Here is a 21289-nt window from a genome sequence, read left to right as displayed (position 1 = left end):
AAGTTAAGAGAAAAAAGAAGTTAAGGCTTATGAGAATATGTGGTCACATGGAATAACATAAGTTTTGCTACAGAAACTTATGAGACCAGTTTTGTACCCAATGGGAACGTTAACCTTTTACAATGGAAGAAAGTGAGAACTAGGCCCAGTACACTGGAAAACTGCAATCTTACTATCTGTTGTTCAGATAAAATTAAATGAACTTTAGTCATGGTATCTGGACTAGGAAAATGAAGGAGTTGTAGAAGACCTCACATATCCAGTAAAGTAAATTCTTTCAACAGTTGTGAAAAAGTAAGACTTTATATATCTACAAATTCTATGCCAATTTGGAATCTGAACAATCTCCAAAGCGGTATTCAATTGGGAATACGAACAATTACCGCAGAGGAAAGGAAGGAATACCAAGTATTTATCAACTATATACGCAAAAAGATAATAAACGGGGACTTTGAAAAAAATGAAGAGACTAAAGTATTATCTGCACCTTTTACTTTCTGCACCCATGTTTCTGGGCATTACCGCATCTAGTAGGTTGCAGCTGCTCTAAATAATTGGATGGACATTGAAGAAGAATCCGCAGGAATAATATTTTGAGGCTTCATCTGAGCCAATCACGGTCAGATGCTATGGCTTTAGATGGCCTGCAACAGCTTCCTCAAGCAACAGCTGAAAACCAGGACACTGGTTCAGAAAATTATAAGAAACAAGTATATAACAAGATCAATAATATTAACCTTAAGGAACTTATTACTAGACCTTCTCATGTTACAGTCATGCACACCACTTCCATGAATAAGTAAAATATGTATGATTTAATATTGTCGGTAAAAGATCTAACAAACATTAACTATGTAAACCATTCAGGATGAGTTGTGACCGGTCTCCAATGGAGTAATTTTTGCGATCTTAAACAGTTGACAGATAACCCGAGACTCCCTCCAGTGCCCTCTAGTTCTCCCTCTGAAAACTAGGTCAAGCTTCTTGCAGTAACAAATTGCAGAAGATAAATAAGAATAGTTCAGGGACGTATGAATTTATTTTCCCTAAAATATATAAATAGCATTGTTAATCACGAATATGTAAATATTATGTGTTTAAAGTATTATTTAGATTAATAGTAAATGTAAATACATAAATATATAAAAAAATATATTAGAATAATCAAATTTTAATCGGATTTTTAATCGGGTCGAGCCGAGTATGTAAATATATATATAATTCTGAAATTATTATTTTATATATTAGTTGGACCCTTAATAATTTTCTAATTTTTTTATCTTACTTTTAACGATAGTCTTACTTTACGACCTTGCCCCAAGTTGAGACCAACGAAATTTATACTTAAGCGGGTTATTACTTACCGAATATTACTTAATCGAGATTTAACCGTCGATATAACATAAAGATTGCGGTTTACATGATCAGTGAAAGCTTTAAAATCAATTACGGAAATACCAATTCACATTTCAAAATCCACCAACTCAGCTCTCTCAGTGAAATGACAACATTTCTATCTTTTATGTTGTTTCAGCAAACACCAAATCAAATTTATTTTCTTCACCCAGATCTTTCTGAAATATTGCATGCAAATCCAAAAATGCAGTTGGTAATAATATCAATGACCATAGTAAATCCAATTCATTTACTAAAAGATATATGTTGGACAAAAGTTGTTTAAGTTCAATATTGATGCCTAAAGTTTAAGTTGCACTCAGTGCCCCACTTCCCCGACCCAAGCCCCCTCATTATCTATTTCAATATTTGTTCCATATGACTATTAGAGTATCTTCAACCCGTTAGGCAAAAAATCTGCGTGTGTCAGTCTATTATACATAATATGTGAAAAATGGTACACTCCAACGAGAAGACTGTTAGCTTTAATTTTAGACAACGAAATAGACGCACATTGTTGATTCTCCTGCATCATCTATAATACTCCATGTCACCTCCCGCCTAAAAATCTTCTAACTTTAACCCTAATTTAGGCCAAATCTTAATCAATTTTTTTTAATAACGTGGAACAAAATATCTGAAATCATTTTTTCAATATTTAATTTAAAATATTTAAGATATTTTTTAAATATATAATATTATAATATATAAATTATGTATATATCTTCATCATTAATATATATACATATAGATATATATATTTTTTTACTTATATTTTAATTATAAAAAAATAATTTTGTGTAATATTAAGTGTAAAAAAATTATTTTCTTGTTAACTAAATTTTAAAAAATGTAATATAATAAGATATATTTTAGTCATATATTTGTATTTTATATGTAAGTAATGGTCATAATAATTATTCATTTTTATTTTATAATGTTTACTTAAAAATATTGACATAAATATAAAACTATTATAATATTATAATTAAATATTTTTTATTGAATATCTTATTTTATTTTCAGTAATGTATAATAGAATAATTAAATTTATTTTAATTTTATATTTAAAATTAATAAAAATAATAATATTATAAATACAGCTATTGAGTATAGCAAATGTTACTGGAGTAAAAGTGCTTACATTGTTTTTGACAAAAATGTTTACGGGATTTTAAATTTGAGTAACAGTTCATGATTTAATAGTTCTGAGATTTTTTAAGTAATTTATATAGTTTTAATACAATGTTAATTTTGTGGAGTTTGAACTTCGGTGCCCGAAAATATGGGTTTATTTATAATAATCTTCTTAAATATCTAAATTAATTATATCAACTATAAAATATTACATACATGAGCACCCACCTATAATTTACATGTCATTTCTTATTATAATGGTAGTTAAATACTAACAGGACGGAACCAGAAATAAAATTTACGGGGGACCGACTAATATTTATAGGAACCAAACTATATTTTATATTTTTTTTTCAAAATTTTACACTAAAAGTTCCGCCTAGGTCTATCGTCTTGTACTAACAAATAGTAGAAGATAAAGATAAGAATATAAACTAGGTCATGATCAATGCAATGAGTGATGACATAAGAATATTTACTTTTTATCGATGTTGCATGTTAGTATATAGAAAAAAAATTCTGGTTAGTGCATATCTTCCAATCACACTTTAAAATTTTAGATAGACTCTTTCCATGGCGGCCCTCGAGCTTGTCCGAAACATGTTAAAAAATTATTTTAAGATAGAATAATTAAGCTAAAACAAATAAACATTACTATGTGCCTGTTTGAAAAATCTTAAATAAGTAACTTATAACTTAAAATAAATATGTGACTTATAAGTGATAAGTAAATAAATACTTTTATGTAAGTGTTTGAATAATTTTATTTATAAGTTAGATTATTTTTTTTACTTAAATGAACTAAAATAAATAATTTTTAAATATAATTATCTTAAAATGTGAATTTTATATTAGATTAATATTTACAAATATATTTTTTAAAACTAAAATTAATAAAAAAACAAAAAAACATAATAAGCCGAGAAAAAGTAGGTCGTTACTAACATTCAACTTATCAGATTTTAAGTTGTAAAGTCAACTTATACGTTGCTTCAAGTCAACTTATAAGTCAACTTACGGGCTTATAAGTCAACTTACGGGCTTATAAGTCAACTTTGTAGACAAACAGGTTTTATCTAAGTTCGAAAAAGGAAACATTACAATCTATAAAGTTAACTGGCGAAATAACCTTTAAATCAATCTCTAAGAATTCTAGCAGAATTATAATCTTATAATCTGATGACTGCTTATTCACGTTTCATCAATCTTCACGTCTTGAACTATATTTCCTTCCATTGCGACGTTGAAGCATTCCCCACAAAAAAACGTGCTTGTACTTGTACCACTCTGTAGTTAAAAAGAAAAAATCATTATAATCAAGCATATGCTATAATCAGGTGGTGTATACATGATCCAATACTTCATCAAATGAATTTTTACTTTATCTTCCCCTATGATGTTTGAAGCGGCCGGACAACTAACACCAATATGACGATACAAGTAATACTATACACATAGCGAAATGAAAGATGAAAGATGACCTTGCACCCTTTTATTACGTTCAATATACTTCTGTTCATTTCATATGCATATACATAGGCAATTTGGACAGCATATCTCATGGATAATCACTTTTTTCATCAAGCCTGACAACTGGACCCTTAAGTTTTTGGCTGAGCAGAAAGTGAGCAATTGGTTGCAGTGTAATTGGATAAGAAATTGATGACGAGGTTCAATTATACTAATCTTTACAGAAAAGTTCAAGAATAAACTGTTGCTGATGCGCAACAGGGACATGATAGTTTTGAAGGAGGGGTTAAGGACAGAAAATCTAGAGGAGAGGGACATGATATTTAATTCCAACACTGTCAATTACTTTATGAATTAAAAGGTGTTTATTCAAATACCAAGTATAACAAGATGGAAATTCCTGGGGATAGAGTAGCTTTTAGATCTGGTACAGGAAGTTAAGAAAAAGGTAGACAAACCAATCACAGAAGCACATTTATTTAGTGAACATTTTTAAAAAGGAGCCTGTACACATTTAATATTTCTTTGTTGTCTACAACAGAAGACTAGATGGTTAAAATTAAGACCCTAATTACAAGCATGCAAGGCATTATATCTGTGACCTCATTTATCCACTAAAGTTAATTCCTTCAACAGTTGTGAAAACTGAAAAGGTAAGACTATATATATAAAGATCATATGCCAATTAGGAATTTGAACAACCGCCAAAGCGGTATTCAATTGGGAATATGAACGATTACTGCAGAGGAAAGGAAGGAATACCAAGTATTTATGTACTATATTGCCGGTAAAATATATAGCAGACACTGACTATGTACACCATTCAGAATGAGCTGTGACCAATCTCCAGTGGAGTAATTTGGAATATGTAACCAAAAAAATTTGATAATATGTTATTCTGAGTCTTCATATGAGATTTATAACTCCAAATGTGAATACTTAAAAGTAAAAATTGACTACTTTTGCATTCACCAAATGACGTTTCATTGCGAAAATTCTATCGATTTTAGTAAAGCATGAATTTCTATAATAAATTTAAAATAATAGCAAAAAAATAAAATCTAAAAAATAACAACTGCAACAAATATTACAAATCTTGCATTAATTAGAAAAATGAAAAAATTACCTGGAAACTAGATGTCAACGACTCAACGGGGGAGGGGATTCACGGAGCATTTTCTTCATTGATTCTGCAAGTATTTCAGAAATTTATGAAGTAAAAGTAGAAGTATTAGTTCGATAATAAAACTAAAAAAAATCACAGATAAAGATAGTAAAATAATTTGGTCAAATTGTCTAACTGTGCCACAAGCCCACAATCATATGTATACACACACATGAATAATCAAGATTGTACAAGTGAATAGAGTCTGGAAATTGACACCTTCTAGATAACGAATTACAACTTCAAATCAAAATGAATTGTGGAAATCCTAGGCAATAGAGATACATTTATATTCAACTGTTGTAGGAAAGTCATGACTAATTAGGCTACTTATCTGACTAATCTTGTGCATCTGTTTTACGTTTAATATATATATATATATATAACATGCATTCTACTTGTATTGATTTAATAATATAGTTTATTATTTTCATTCCAACAAAATACGGCAAAATCTTACCAGCATATGGTAACCCTTTTTTTATCTCAAACTTCTTTCCATGATCGAGGACTGCAATAAAATCTTCTGTAGAAAGATAAGCCCCCTTTTTTTATCTCAAACTTCTTTCCATGATCGAGGACTGCAATACAATCTTCTGTAGAAAGATAAGCCCGATCCACCTGAAAAACAGGTAAGATGTCAAATTCTGAGGCAGAGCCTTCATCTACAAGGCAGTAGATTCAAGTTCTTAAAAAATTGACATGATATCATTCCACTTGAAGCTGCTCCATAAGCAATCTATTTTCAGAATTGTCACACAACCAATAGAACTCAAAGTAAAAAAGAAATGATAGTTAATGTGATTTTACGTCAGCCAAAACAAGTTTTTGCATATTTGGCACTTAAAAAAAAGATGTTTAGTTCGGGTTAAGAGACACTTGCATATATGTTATCTACCTTAAAGGTTTCTATATATCTAAAATTGTTATACGTTTTATAAGGAGATTTACTGCACATATTTTCCTCCACTTATCTTAGTTCATAATTAAGTTTTTACATCCCTTATTTCGAAGAAGAGTGTCAACAAACAGGAGATGATGACAGCTATGCTCATTTATTGTGCACTATTGAAGTACAAAACTAAGGGAACCCACACATAAGACTGTATACCTCAGATTCAAAAGTAATTGCATCTCCTTGTTCAGTGAAGCATTTTCGATCAGACAGGTTGACTAGATAATCCAATGTTTCCAAACCTTCTATCCTCACTTCACTGTAAACCACATGAATTTTGGTCAGTCCAGGTAGCAGAAACAAAAGAGGAAGAGCTAAATACTGTAAATTTCACTACGGAAAAGCTTTCATGGTATCAAGAAATCTAATTAACCAACAAGATCGCAAACTCTACATTCTTTCTCCTTTATAATTATGTGGCAAATGATCAAAATAACAGTGAAAAGGGGGAAGTGTCTAAATGGCACATCTGAAAAGGCTCCCAGCGTCACTTTCAACTATATAAAGCTATGTTAACAAATTCATATTATTATATGTGGATTGATAATAATCACTATCATTCATGTACCCAAGAAACTCTTAGCCTACAGTTTTTACTGTCCTGCCATTTCTCTACTTACAAATATGATCTTAGATGTGAAAACATATACACAGGTAAACTACAAAAAAAAGTAATACATCAACTTCACCAAGTACAAAATGTTTCTATAACTAAAGGTTTGTATCATCTCAAAGTTATCAAACATGTGGAAGCTTCCAGGGATCCAATCAGCATATAGCATATGGGAACTTGCAACATGATCACTATCTTCTGCGGTTATATAAAATTATTATTTTTTTTAAATACCGGTTAGGCCTAGTTTGTAAAGGAAAAAACAATATATCTGCATAGAAGTACTTTTAAAAAACCTGGCGTAACTAGAATATACTTGTCAAGTAAATTAGTAGGAAAATACATCAAAAGTCAACCTGTAGGGCCACTGCTTTAAATCTTCCTCTGAAGGACTGAGCAGCAAGTCAAATAAGTCTTTCCCGCTAAGCCTTCTGTTTTATGGGAGGAGGATCATTATCAATTCTCCATCCTTTGTTTCTTGCATGACCTTTTTCTTAAAATGAAGCGGAGGAGCGAAACTACAGAATATTTTAAAACATGCATCAAGTTATCGGTACAATGATTTCAAATAACAAGACTGCAACGTGCATATAACGATAATTGGTATATACCTTGGGAAAACAAACAGAGATTCCTCCTCGCTTGCATTATAAGGCCTGGGAATCTACAGAAAACATTTAGGAATATATTTAAAATTACGCCCGGTATTGTATATTAAGCAGCATAACTTGATTACTCATCACTCGCTCAACAAATACATAACGCACATTTTAAACTTACAACTATTCTCCTCCCTTTTTTCTAGTTTCTAAAGTACAAATTTGGTCATTCTGTAATGCGCCACAACCCAGAATTTATTTTCTTAAGGAAATTCCATCATGGATCACTTACAGAGAGATAATTCAAACAACAAGTTGTCGCTAGAAGCACTTAAATAGCAAGCCAAAAGAACAACTTAAGATTACAACCTAAATAACAACATAGATTGCAATTACCAGCAAGAAAGCCTGCACATAATCATTATACACTTCAATGCCAGGGGGCACAAGAGGCAGTAGTAGTGCAAGAAAGTCTGCTCATTATACACTTTAATTGTAGTACCACACAACAGGGAGAAGTGGTGTTTTTTAGAAACATTATTATGGAAAATTTCAATATAATTTGTCATCCAAAGTTAGATGGGTCAAATTAGTTTGCCTAAGCTCTTGAACGGAACATCGAATATTGGGTATTATTCTCTTAAAAGATTTTGTGTGTTCTGCGTTTTACCGAAAGGAAATGGTGATACATGTATTTGTGTAATGAGAAATATAAATCTTTTGCGATGTTGGTGTAGTGCGTCAGAAATCGGATTACAGCTTTTGAGTCGAATCCGAAACATCACAAAAAGTGGAGCTCTGAGGTTGGTAAGAATAAGATACTAAGATTCATAGACGGAGAAGAAATAAAGGAGCCTGTACACATCTAACTATCCTTTGTTGTCTACAACAGAAGACTAGAAGGTTAAATGAAGACCCTGATTAAAAGTTAGCAAGAAATTATATTTGAGACCTCATACATCCGCTAAGGTAAATTTCATCAACAGTCGTTGACAAATAACTAAATAAGACTATATATCTACAAATCATATGGGCCAATTAGGAATCTGAACAATTACTAAAGCGGAAAGTATTCAATTGGGAATATGAACAATTGTCGAAAAGGAAAGAAAGGTATACTTAGTTCTCTAATATATTCGCGAAAAGGTAATAAATAGGGGCTTTAGACAGAAATTAAAGGGACTAGGGTAATAATCTTTATCTTTTGCTTTCTACAACCATGTATTATTCTGGGAATTACCAGATCCAGTAGGTGCAGCTGCTCTATAATATTTGGACTCGGGTACACAGAGTCATACATATCCAAGTATCCATCATTTACCCACATCTGCAAACATATACAAAGTCACCTTCAAAGCACCGGTAGATCTGCGATTATTACCGGAGGGATGATTTTTACGGCAAACTTTGAATATTTTTTGGTGAGGTACAATTATTTTCCAGTAATGACAAAGAAAGAAGGATTCGGTTTCAAGACCATGAATCTGGCACGGATTCCGCGCCGACACAGGTACCGCCTATTGAATAGCCGAGTCGGAGCAACACAGCCAGCAATGGGTATGAACCCTTATCAAAGGATTAGAAGAGGCTCAATCTATCATTAATCCTCATCCCAAATAATGGAGTACAAACACTATACTCGCTCTCAACAAAATGTTTTGATTTTACAGGTGATTAGATTTAGGTTTCCATTTTAGGGCTTTCATTTTAGGACTTTCAGTTAGGTATACATCACTAACTGATCTAACTGATTACGGCTTCAATTTAACTTTCTTCCATTTAGTCATAGGTTTTGCATTAAAGGGCGAGTGTATCCTGTGATTCTACCTGTTGAAGATAAAAAAGTTACCGGAAAGGTTTGTTTAATAATCCATCTTGACTTTCAGCCTGAATAGCATTAATGATATATAGCCCGCTATAGTATTAATAATTTCCATTCTTTATCTAGTCATGAACTTTTAGATATAATCTTCAAATTACTTACTTCCATGTGATGATTCTCTTACTATTATCATCATAGAACTTTTGAGCAATTTGCATGTGTGCTTTGTGACATCGGGTAACATAGGTTTCTATAGCTTATCCAATGTAAAAAATCACATACCCGTTGTTTTAATAACTGAATCATCAAAAGCAATAATGCTTTTCATATGCATAGCATCACTATATACTAATCTGTAAGTTGTAATTATATTTAGGAATTTCAAGTTGCCTCACTTTCTGATGCGGATTAAAAGAAAAGAAAATGAAAGAAATCATTTATGAACTTGATTCGTGAAAATTCCATTATCTGCAAATTTACAGTGAATGTGTGCATTGCAATTTGTTATATGAAGTGATTAGTACATGGTCAACATGTCTGCTTCTTTATTCTCTTTGTTGCTTCTAGTTAATGTATGCACTAGCCAAAAAGAAGTAACTAATAATAAACATGCAGATTCATTTTAAACAAACAAAGTTGTAGCCAATGTCCTACTTACCAAAGCATGTTGCAGACGGGCATTCTCTTCTTGCAACACGTGCAGTTCCGCTTCCAGATCACGACTATAAGCCTAGCCAATCAGAATACATAAAAACAAACTTTAGAAACAGACTTGGTGCGGCCCTCTCAAAGACCACGGTTTTAATCCAACATATTTACATAGTCATACTTATTTTTTGTGATTATTTCTTCGTAAATAGAAATTATTAACAAAATTATTTTTCTGCAACCACTTAACAAAGCACTAGGTATCACTTTGCACCTATCATATTAATCCTTCACGATATAATCATTTCACTGTAAATATACCGTAAATGCCTCATTGCCCTCCGATAAAGTTAAGTATTAACATTAATTTTTCAAATTATACGGGTTTACGCCTGGAAATTTCGACATTTCAACGTGATCCGTTTAAATAGAAAGAACAACCAAAAATGAATGTGGCCGGATCCATTCTAGATTTCTTCTTCATACACTTTACACACACACACAATTACACAAAACTAGATCAACTTGTTGTATGTAACAAAAATAAATACTATTATATATCTCGCATTAATTTCGAAAAATACGAAGAATTACCTGGAAACTACACGTGAACAGGAGCGGAATTCGTGGAGCACTTTCTTCATTGTTTCTGCAAGTAATTCAGAAATTCAAACAAGAATGAAGAATTAAATAATAATAATAAAAAATTATCCTCATAAAAGATTGTATAAGTGAATAGAGTCTCGAAATTGACACCTTATAAATAATAAAAAGGGGCGATTGAGAGATTGAATATGTTGAGACAGCTTCGTGTACAAAGAGAGATCGATCGGATGCAACTCGATTTCACCTCTGAAACCATGCTTCTATGAAATTGATTGTATATGTAAAAGATATAATCCCTAAGCCGTATTATATAGGTCATGCCGGGGACGAGCCCAAGTCCACTGCCCATTTCCTTATTTTTGAAGCCTGTTAAGCAAAATATGGGCTTAGTAAATTAAGTGGCCCAACTAGCCCAAGTCCAACTTTAGTATGTCCTACTTAATTATTATTTAATCAGTTTTATGTAATTTTTAATTTGTAATATAATTAAGATATATGTATATATATATATATTAATAATGAAATGATTTAAAAAAAATTTCAAAAGAAATGAAAAGATTAAAAAAATGAAAATTTTAAAATTTAAATATTAATAAGATTGAAAATAAAAATTGAATACACTCGGATTTTGAAAAACTTTTTCTAATCTCTATTAAATACCATCAAATTTTAAAATATTTTTTAAAATTCAAATTGAATGCCTCTTTATTTCAATTATCTAAAAAAATCCTTTAAAATCTTGATCGAATACATTCCCGGATTCGGTGCCCCACTCCCCCGGCCCCAGCCCACTCATTGTCTACTTCAATATTTCTTGCATATGACTATATCACAGATTTTTTTCAAGTATGTTTTGACATTTAAAGTCATATTCTTTAACAAAAATATTTAAAGAATTTTAAATCTGAGTGACAGTTCATGATTTAATAGTTCTGAAATTTTTCTAAAGTAATTTATATAGTTTTAATACAACGTTGATTTTATGGAGTTCGAACTTCGGTGCCCGAAAATATGGGTTAATTTCTAATAATCTACTTAAATATCTAAAATAATTATATCAACTATTAAATATTACATACATGATTGTATGTCATTTCTTATTAGAGTTAAAAACCTAACAAGGATGGAACCAGAAATAAAATTTATGGGAACCGACTAATATTTGGAAAAACCAAACTAAATAATTTTATATTTTTTTCAACATCTTACACTAAATTTTTTGTGAAATTAGACAGTTTGCGGATATCGAGACTTTCTCCCGGTGCCTCTAATTCCGCCTCCTGAGGTCAGATAACAGATAAGAATATCTACTTTTTATCGATGTTGCATGTTAGTTATATACAAAAACTCTGGTTAGTGCGTATCTTCCAATCACACTTTAAAATTTTAGATCAGCATTTTCTGACATAATTGGTGGGGGGAGGGGGTTTTGAGCTTGTCCGAAACACATGTTAAAAAATTATTTTAAGATAGAATAATTAAGCCGAAACAAATAAACATTACTATCTAAGTTTAAAAAAAAACGTTACAATCTATAATGTTAACCAACGAAATAACCTTTAGGTCAATCTCTAAGAATTCTAGCAGAATTAGAATCTGATGACTGCTTCGGAATAACGCATCAACCATATTCACGTCATCATCAATATTTACATCTTCAACTATATTTCCTTCCATTGCACTTCTAAGCTTTTCATGACGACGTTGAAGCATTCCCCACGAAAATTAGTGCTTGTACCACTCTGTAGTTAAAAGGAAAAAATCATTATAATCAAAGCACATGCTATAATCAGGTGTGTATACATGATCCAATACTTCATCAAATGAATTTTTACTTTATCTTCCCAGATGATGTTTGAAGCAGCCGTACAACTACAACTAATTTGACGATACAAGTAATACTATACACATAGCGAAAGAAAAGATGGAAAATGACCTTGCACCCTTTTATTACGTTCAATATACTTCTGTTCATTTCATATGCATATACATAGGCAACTTCAGCAACATATCTCATGGATAATCACTTTTTTCATTAAGACAGACCATGGGGCCCTTAAGTTTTTGGCCGAGCAGAAAGTGAGTAATTGGTTGCAGCATAAATGGATAACAAAATGATGAAGTACCATTATACTAATCTTTACAGAAAAGTTCTGTTGCGCAACATAAGGCCTTGGATTCCTGTTTTAAAGAAGATCCCAAGGGCATGATAGTTTTGAAGGAGGGGTTAAGGACAAAAAAGCTAAAGGAGGGGTTAAGTTCATGTTTGAACTATTATTCAGAAAATAGAAGTTATTATTCCAACAAGTCTCTCTCTATAACAGAATCCTATCTGATTCTCTTGCATTTCTAGCTTAAACTTTCTATTCCTTAACTTGTATACTATTCTAAGAAATCAAACACAAACAAAAACATCAGAAAAACAGAAAACTACATGTCAAGGCATGTCACTGAATTTAATAGTGTTGTCATTGATTTAGTATTTTTATAGCAGAAAATATTTAGCCAGAGGAATTTTTGGTTGGCATATAATAGAATTACTTCATCCAAGATGAAACTCGATAAGTTGTAGTGGGAAAAGTTTCCTCAACTGTATGCACATCAATATCAGCATACAAATTCTTCAGTTTAGTAAGCTTAAGACCTCCAAATTACAATTGTAGGCTGAAATTAATATAAGCACATTATGGACTCAAATCATCATTTTAACAAATCATACCTTGGCAAACTTTTGTCTGTTGTAAATTAAAATGTTTTACATCTACATTTTACAAATTCAAATTCCAACATTGTCAATTACTCTATGAATTGAAAGGTGTTTATTCAAATACCAAGTATAACAAGAAGATGGAAATTTCTATTTAATTTATTGCATTGTTAGTTTAATTTTACATTAAACAAATACTCTAAGTCCATATTCGACATGAAAGTTTATTCTAAAAATATTGTACGGCCATCATCAGGGGATAGAGTAGCATCTAGATCTGGTACAGGAAGTTAAGAAAACGGTAGAGAAACCAATCAGAGAAGCACATTTATTTAGTGAACATTGTTCAAAAGGAGCCTGTACACATTTAATATTTCTTTGTTGTCTACAACAGAAGACTAGATGGTTAAAATTAAGACCCTGATTACAAGCTAGCAAGGCATTATATTTGAGACCTCATTTATCCACTAAAGTAAATTCCTTCAAAAGTTGTGAAAAGGTTAGACTATATATCTACAGATCATATGCCAATTAGGAATCTGAACAATCGCAAGCGGTATTCAATTAGGAATATGAACAATTACCGCAGAGGAAAGGAAGGAATATCAAGTATTTATATACTATATATGCAAAAAGATAATAAATAGGGTCTTTGAAAAAGATTAAGAGACACCTTTTGCTGTCTGCACCCATGCATGTACTATTCCGGGCATTACCGCATCTAGTAGGTTGCAGCAGCTCTAAATAATTGGATGGACATTAAAGAAGAATCCACAGTAATAATATTTTGAGGCTTTATCTGAGCCAATCATGGTCAGATGCTATGGATTTAGATGGCCTGCAACAGCTTCCTCAAGCAATTGCTGAAAACCAGGGCACTTGTTAAGAAAATTATAAGAAAAAGTTTATAACATGATCAATAATATTATTCTAAAGGAACTTATTATTAGACCTTCCCGTGTTACAGTAAAGCACACCACTTCCATGAATAAGTAAAATATCTATGATTTGATATTGCCGGTAAAAGATATAGCAGACACTAACTATGTACACCATTCAGAATATGCTGTGACCAGTCTCCAGTGGAGTAATCTGGAATATGTAACAAAAAAAATTAATACCTCAGAGAAGCAAATGACTAAATATGGTATTCTGAGTCTCCATATGAGATTTATGAATCCAAATGTGAATATTTAAAAGGTAAAAATTGACTACTTTTGCATCCACCAAATGACGTTTCTTAACCTCCCAATATGGTTGCACCGATGACATCAGTAATATGTTGGGTAGTATTTCAATTCTAGTGGATTTTTTTTTGCGAAAATTCTATTGATTTTAGTAGAGCATGAATTTCTATAACAAATTTAAAATAATAGCAAAAAAATAAAATCTAAAAAATAACAACGGCAACAAATATTACAAATCTTGCATTAATTAAAAAAATGAAAAAATTACCTGGAAACGAGATGTCAATGACTCAACAGGGGAGGGATTCATGGAGCATTTTCTTCATTGATTCCGCAAGTATTTCAGAAATTTATGAAGTAGAAGTTGAAGTTCAATAATAAAACTAAAAAAAATCACAGATAAAGATAGTAAAATAATTCAGTCAAATTGTCTAACTATGCCACAATATAATCATGATTGTATAAGTGAATAGAGTCTGGAAATTGACACCTTCTAGTTCTAGATAACAAATTACAACTTCAAATCAAAATGAATTGTGGAAATCCTAGGCAATAGAGATACATTTATATTCAACTGTTGTAGGAAAGTCATGACTAATTAGGCTACTTATATGACTAATCTTGTGCATCTGTTTTACGTTTAACATATATATAACATGCATTCTACTTGTATTGATTTGAAAATATAGTTTATTATTTTCATTCCAACAAAATACAGCCAAAATCTTACCAGCATCTTGTAACCCTTTTATTGATCTCAAATTTCTTTCCGTGATCGATGACTGCAATACAATCTTCTGTAGAAAGATAAGCCCGATCCACCTTAAAAATAGATAAGATGTCAACTTCTAAGTCTAAGTCAGAGCCTTCATCTACAAGGCAGTAGATTCAAGTTTTTAAAAAATTGACATGATATCATTCCACTTGAAGCTGCTCCATAAGCAATCTATCTTCAGAATTGTCACACAACATATAGAACTCAAAGTAAAAAAGAAATGATAGTTAATGCGACTTTACATCAGTCAAAACAAGTTTTTGCATATTTGGCACTTAAAAAAAAAGATGTTTAGTTTGGGCTAAGAGACACTTGCATATATATTATCTACCTTAAAGGTTTCTATATATCTGAAATTGTAATATGTTTTATGAGGAGATTTACTGCACATATTTTCCTCCACTTATCTTAGTTCATAATTAAGTTTTTACATCCCTTATTTCGAAGAAGAGTGTCAATAAACGGCAGATGATGACAGCTATGCTCATTTATTGTGCACTATTGTAGTACAAAACTCAGGGAACCCACCCATAAGACTGTATAACTCAGATTCAAAAGTAATTGCATCTCCTTGTTCACTGAAGCATTTTCGATCAGACAAGTTGTCTAGATAATCCAATGTTTCCAAATCTTCTATCCTCACTTCACTGTAAACCACATGAATTTTGGTCAGTCCAGGTAGCAGAAACAAAAGAGGAGGAGCTAAATACTGTAAATTTCACTACGGAAAAGCTTTCATAGTATCAAGAAATCTAATTAACTAACAAGATCGCAAAGTATACATTCTTTCTCTTTTATTATTATGTGGCAAATGATCAAAATAACAGTGAAAAGGGGGAAGTGTCTAAATGGCACATCTGAAAAGGCTCCAAGTTTTTGGACGGTATATCTCATGGATAATCGCTTTTTTCATTAAGACGGACCACTGGGCCTTTAAGTTTTTGGCTGAGCAGAAAGTGAGTAATTGGTTGCAGCATAAATGGATAAAAATTGATGAAGTACAATTATACTATTCTTTACAGAAAAGTTCAAGAATATATTGTTGCTGATGCGCAACACAAGGCCTTGGATTCCTGTTTTAAAGAAGATCCCAAGGACATGATGGTTTTGAAGGAGGGGTTAAGGACAGAAAAGCTATAGTAGCAGGGGTGCCAACCCAGTTTGTTACATTGTTTGATGCTGTTACTGTGCCCTGGTGCAGCTTCCTTGTAAAGTATAATATCAAATTTGATGATATTCCATAGTAGCCCATCCTTTCAAATATCTCATACACTGTTACATTAATATTTTCATTGTCAATTAGTATTAATATGCTTCTCTGCATAACTGGCTATATTTACTACTATATAATATTTTTTTATTTAAATACAAAAGGGCACAAATTAGTTGGTGCATGATATTGTAGTTGCTACAACATGAAGATAAATGAGGGTAAAAACTCTATACGAACTATATTTTTATATTACACAAAAATTCTTTTACTGTAAGTAGAGGTTTAGTATAAATAGACCATCAAAGCCTTTTGCACAAAAATTCTTTTACTGTAAGTAGAGGTTTACTCTCTCTCTCTCTCTATCTCTCTCTATATATATATGTATAGTTATCTATGTATATTATAATTCCTACTGCCTGTTTTGAATAGTATCTTCACCCCCTTCCTAGCCTTTTACCCTGAAAGTTGCAAAGAATTACATCTCTTGCCATCATGCTTTCCTGTGCTGCAGCAAAATGTACTTCTTTGAACTCTCACATGTAAACAAGCTTCCGCCGGAAGCTTTAACTTTAAAATTCAAATTTCAAATTTGCGTACACACTTCCCTAGAATTCAAATCCAACCTTTATAATAGCTTATCATTTTTTCAATATTCTAATTTTAGTATTGGATCTTCTTTTCTTTACGAACAGTCTTTGTTTATGTTCATAACACTGCTTTTACATTTGTTACATATATACTACATACACTACTTATGTATTTGTATTTGTTGCAGGTTATCTATTGCTGAGAAAGTTTTCGATGATATGCCTGAAAGAAAAAGTTATTAAGTTTCCACTTTGTAGTTATATTTTTGATTTAGTTATTATTATTGGTTTGTTTTTGAGATATATATGTAGAAGTTTCTTTCCGTATTAATCATTTGCATTTTGCAACTAACCATATATGATGCATTATATTTGTTGCTGTATATATTTTGTTGAGATTGTTTGACGAATTGATTAAAAGAAAGGTCGGAAAATGCTACAAATGCAGACTGAGTTAGCTCATGATCAGGGAGAACCATATTCAAAACTCAATATTTTTGAGAAGCATCTACAAGAGAGGCGGTGTTACCTATACCAATTTACAGCAACCTGAGCAGCATGTCTTAAGGGATGAAAAGAGTTCACAGCATTCACGTGATGGAGAGCGCCTTAAACAGGAGGCAGAACTCGAACAATTAGAGAGTGATACCGACAGGTTGAGGACTGAAATTATGAATATCCAAAAGGAACAGGAGAATGCAGATAATTATCTGTTATCTGTTAAAGAGAGGCTGAGAAGGACTGAACAGAAGCAACAGCAGATGTTCATTAGCATGGCCAAAGCATTTCAGAACCCCTTATTTAGCGAGATTCTTATGCAGCAGCTCAGGCCGAAAGAAGCACTGGAGACTGCTGGAACTTCAAAGAAACAAAAGCTGATTGCTCCACAGTGCAACAAAGGTCCAGCGGAGGCATCCTATTATCCTATATATGCAAAAAGATATAAATAGGGTCTTTGAAAAGATGAAGAGACTAAAGTAATTATCTGCACCTTTTGCTTTCTGCACCCATGTACTATTCTGGGCATTACCGCATCTAGTAGGTTGCAGGTGCAGCTGCTCTAAATAATTGGATGGACATTAAAGAAGAATCCACAGTAATAATATTTTGAGGCTTCATCTGAGCAAATCACGGTCAGATGCTATGGATTTAGATGGCCTGCAACAGCTTCCTCAAACAATTGCTGAAAACCAGGGCACTTGTTAAGAAAATTATAAGAATAAGTTTATAACAAGATCAATAATATTAATCTAAAGGAACTTATTACTAGACCTTCTCATGTAAAAGTAATGCACATGAATGATTACTGAACATGAAAATATGCAAGATATAAAATGCTGGTCAACATGTCTGCTGCTTAATCCTCTTTGTTGCTTCTAGTTTATGTTTGCACTAGCCAAAAAGATAACTAATAATAAACATGCAGATTTGTTTTAAAGAAACAAAGTCGTAGCCAGTGTCTTACTTACCGAAGCATGTTGCAGACGTGCATTCTCTTCTTTTATCACGTGCAGTTCCGCTTCCAGATCACGAGTATAAGGCTAGCCAATTAGAATACATGAAAACAAACTTTAGAAACAGACTTGGTGAGGCCCTCTCAAAGACCACGGTTTTAATCTACCGTATTTACATAGTCATGCCTATTTTTGTGAATATTTCTTCATAAATAGAAATTAAAACAAATTTATTTATTCTGCAACCACTTAACAATGCATCTTCCATATTAATCCTTTACGATATAATCATTTCACTGTAAATAAACCGTAAATGTTGCCCTAGGATAAAGTTAAGTATTAACAATAAATTTTCAAATTATATGGGTTTGAGGCTGGAAATTTCGATAGTTTTAACGGATCGGGATCCATTTAAATAGAAAAAAACAACCAAAAATGAACGTGAACGTATCCATTCTAGATTTCTTCTTCATACACTTTACACACACACAATTACACAAAGCTAGATCAACTTGTTGTATTTAACAAAAATAAATACTATTATAAATCTCGAATTAATTTCGAAAAATACGAAGAATTACCTGGAAACTACACGTGAACAGGAACGAAAATCATGGAGCACTTTCTTCATTGTTTCTGCAAGTAATTCAGAAATTCAAATAAAAATGAAGAATTAAATATAAAAAAAAAAATTATACTCATAAAAGATTGTACAAGAAGAGGACCTTAAGAATCTCTGCACTCCATGAAATGGTGAGCAGTGAGCCCAACAATTGCTTGCAGGAAACATAAAAACATTTTCAAACTTGAGTTGAAACTGTACGGGGACGGGGACGAGATTCGTGGAGCACTTTCTTCATTGTTTCTACAAGTAATTCAGAAATTCGAATAAAAATGAAGAATTAAACTAAAAAAAAACATAAATTATACTCATAAAAGATTGTACAAGTGAATTGAGTCTTGAAATTGACACCTTATAATTAATAAAAAGGGGCGATTGAGAGATTGAATATGATGAGGCTGCTTCGTGCATCGTGTATTGAGAGATTGAAAGATTGTATAAGTGCATCATGCTTCGATTAAATTGGGTATGTTACAGATATAAACAACTCGATTTGGGTATGTAAATTGGGCCGGACTTTGGCCCGCAGGGTTTGATTTTGTACGGATCAAATTGGGGTGGGTTTTTCGAGAAATGTCGGTCTCCCTCTATATTCTTGGGGTGGTATTATTGGGCTTTTTTTTTACCGATTCAGATTGGATCGGATTTTTACTAATTTGAATTGGATCGAGTTTTATTAGAAATTCTGAAAACTACATAGGTTAACAACTAAATTATTGCATAAATGTATTATTTTGTATAAAGTATTTTATAAAAAAACAACTTTATTGAAAACATTTAAGTTGGGGCAAAAATGAACATGTTTATAAATTAATACGTTTTATAAATGTTATTCAAATATATATAGTGTACTTATTATATCTTCTTTCATGAATCTTATAATAAAGTATAAAAATAATATTATTATTCACGAATATATAAATATATTTGTGTCTTTAACTCCAAAACCATGATTACAACTCGATTTCACCTCCAAAACCATGATTACATGAAATTGATTACAATAAACGGGTGCTAATCCCTAACCCTAAGCCGTATTATATAGGCCGAGCAAGTGCCATTTCCTTATTTTTGAAGCAAAACATGGAAGTGACCCAAGTCCACTGCCATCTCCTTCTTTATGGGCTCGGTAAATCAAGTGACCCACTCCGATTAAACGTGTTTAAAATTTAAAATTTAAAAATTAAATATTAATAAGATTAAAAATAAAAATATTACTTATTATTAAAATACATTACATAATTAAAAAATAAAATATTACAAGAACATGACAATTTAAAATATTACATCTGAAACAAATCTATCTATTATATATCTAATACAGCAACAGGGGTTCGCTGAGCAAATTTAATCATAAATATAATAATTAATGTTCATATAATATTTATTTTAACCATTAATGTTCATTCATTATTTAATCATAGATACGGTAATTAATGAGCAAATTTAATCATGAATATAATAGTTAATATCCATACAATATTTGTTTTAACCATTAATACTCATTCATTATTTAATCATAAATACATTAATTAATATCCAAACATTATTTGTTTTAATCATTAATACTCATTCATTATTATATAATTAATACAGATTCATTCATGTAATTTTTATTACCTCAATTAAAACATCATTAATATGTAAGTCATTAAAAATAATTTCTTCATAAAATTTACATACTCTATTAAAAAATTAGTATAAAAAATTTAAATGATAACCATTGCATAAGAATTCATATAATACATAAGTTATCACATCATTAACTTATTAATATCGATTAGTTGTTGCATACTTAATATATATATATATATATATATATATATATATATTTATAACTAATTATTATAGAGATATATGCATGGATCATATAATACCTAAGTTATGACTTACTAATATAGATTAATAATTGCATACTTAATATATACATATTCATTTATAACTAATTATTATAGAAATACATGCACGCATGTATACATACATACATCCAAACATATGTACGTATGTACGTATATATGTATATATATAATAATTTAGTTAGAGATGTTATATTTTCAGAGCAGGTTCTTAATTATCAGAGCAAGACAATAAAAAATATTATATTACCCTCAGTTTATTTTTCTATTTGGCATGGCGTAGTATTGTCTTATCCTTTTTATTTGCTCCGAAAATTAAAAACCCTCATCTTCAAATGAAATTTCCCTTAAATTTCCCTTTTAGTTAATGATTCAAATTTTTTTGTCTACAAAAATTGTCCTTATTTTTAACGTAAGTTAAATTCTAAAAACGAGAATACATACATTATTAATTATCAAATTAATAATATAAATAAGT

At 31.1% G+C, this 21289-nt stretch overlaps 2 long non-coding RNA genes across 8 annotated transcripts; both read right to left on the bottom strand.

The window, feature by feature from the left end:
* Nucleotides 1-3456: 3456 nt before the first annotated feature.
* LOC141705183 (uncharacterized) lies at nucleotides 3457-10703 on the bottom strand. The gene is made up of 9 exons (XR_012568237.1): nucleotides 10561-10703; nucleotides 10399-10453; nucleotides 9815-9886; nucleotides 7347-7399; nucleotides 7092-7253; nucleotides 6279-6381; nucleotides 5628-5788; nucleotides 5129-5192; nucleotides 3457-3819 (listed from the first exon to the last, which is right to left on the bottom strand). It is a non-coding gene; the product is annotated as an uncharacterized LOC141705183 (long non-coding RNA).
* Nucleotides 10704-11861: 1158 nt separating this feature from the next.
* On the bottom strand, nucleotides 11862-17806 carry LOC141705156 (uncharacterized). 7 transcript variants are annotated; one of them, XR_012568228.1, is made up of 7 exons: nucleotides 17409-17806; nucleotides 15608-15726; nucleotides 15035-15126; nucleotides 14573-14687; nucleotides 14070-14209; nucleotides 13791-13980; nucleotides 11862-12152 (listed from the first exon to the last, which is right to left on the bottom strand). It is a non-coding gene; the product is annotated as an uncharacterized LOC141705156 (long non-coding RNA). The 7 variants fall into 7 exon arrangements; XR_012568230.1 differs by having other exon boundaries at nucleotides 14573-14624; XR_012568227.1 differs by having other exon boundaries at nucleotides 14573-15126.
* Nucleotides 17807-21289: the final 3483 nt, after the last annotated feature.

The sequence above is a fragment of the Apium graveolens genome, unplaced genomic scaffold, assembly GCF_009905375.1.
Source record: "Apium graveolens cultivar Ventura unplaced genomic scaffold, ASM990537v1 ctg8610, whole genome shotgun sequence".
NCBI classification, from domain to species: domain Eukaryota; kingdom Viridiplantae; phylum Streptophyta; class Magnoliopsida; order Apiales; family Apiaceae; genus Apium; species Apium graveolens.
The sequence above is the reverse complement of the archived record's forward strand: the minus strand, read 5'-3'. Positions and strand labels throughout refer to the sequence as shown.